Source organism: Antrostomus carolinensis, unplaced genomic scaffold (genome assembly GCF_000700745.2).
Source record: "Antrostomus carolinensis isolate BGI_N321 unplaced genomic scaffold, ASM70074v2 scaffold40638, whole genome shotgun sequence".
NCBI lineage: Eukaryota > Metazoa > Chordata > Aves > Caprimulgiformes > Caprimulgidae > Antrostomus > Antrostomus carolinensis.
This window is the reverse complement of record NW_010334399.1, coordinates 14,930-16,343: the sequence shown is the minus strand read 5'-3', so window position 1 is coordinate 16,343 and position 1,414 is coordinate 14,930.

Here is a 1,414-nt window from a genome sequence, read left to right as displayed (position 1 = left end):
GTGGTATGGTTTCTAATTTATTTAGAAAATAGGCACGTGGACTTTAGCTCAACAAGGAATTTAAGCACATAAACAATCTTACTGGACTTCTCTCAGGCTATTTATGCATTTCAACTAAGCCCAAACCCAGGCACTCTGCTGAAGCTGACCTTCCAGACTCTTCATGCTATCTCTGCATGAGAGGTATGGCCTCATTCAGATGCTGGCAGGTCTTTGGATATTTAATAGAGGGATAGCAATGCCATGGAAGTATTCAGATGGGTCTGAGCAACGAAGAGCATCTTTCAGTGCCAACCTGTCCTCACTGCTCTGATCTGTGGAGACCGAGTCCTGCCTCAAAAGGTGACTTTGGGGCATGAACTTCCTTGGCTGCCTGGTCACCTCAGGTTTGTCAAGTCACTTGTGGATGTGGGGTGGTGGTATCAGACAACCCTTTTCCAAGCAGATGTGCCAGTAAAGCATCTGACCGCAGCCCTGCTTCCTTCCTACCACCCCCACCAAGCCAGTCCCCAGCTTTGGGGGTGCTAGGAAGCCAAGCCAGTCCCCCCAGCTCTGCCAGGGTCACCTTGGTGCTTTCAGTGGTGTGTCAGATAAAAACGGTTTGTTCAGGTAAAACATTTTAAGTAGGCTGCTTGCGTTAACAAAGGTGTTATTGCCTGCTGTGAGGTTGGGGGTCCACACGAGCTGCTCCCCGTAGCAAATGGTAACTGATCCCCTTGGTGAGTCCAGCTGGATATGGGGGGATCATCTCTCCAGCCCTAAGTCCTTTCAATATGTCTTACACCACATCTTTCATGCAAACTGTCCATGGGGCACTTGACATCTAAATATTCTTCTTCAAAATTGTTTACTGACTGTGTTGTAAGGCAGCTGCACACACACATTGTGCTCACACACCAGTGAACAGCACGGGCGGCTGGTACTGCTCCTCTCTGGCTGATCAGGGTTGATGTCCACTAATGAAATAGGTACCCACACATGGAAAACGAATCTCTCTGGTCACTGGTGTTAGCTACTCAATCTGCCCCAGAGCTGTCCTCAGACCCTGGTTTCCCCAGGTGCTGGCAACCAGCACCCTCCATTTTTTTTTTTGGTCCTGCTCCAGTTGCCAGCTTTCGGCTTCGTGATGCTGCCCAGGTTGAAGGTTGCTGGTGGTCTCTCATAAGGAGTCAGACTAGATGGTGTGAGTGCACAGAAGGTGAATGGAAAGACTGCAAGAGCAATTATTATTACCAGTAATAAATAATTATTCTTGTTATGATGTAAGAATATTTAGTAAGGCTGCGGTGATGGGGTGCTGGGCTCAGTCAGATGACCATATTGATCAGCCAGCTGTTACCCAGAAGCAGCATTTTTTATTTCCTTTTTCCTCTGTATTCTCATGCTGGTTCCTCCCTAGTACACCTTGATCTAC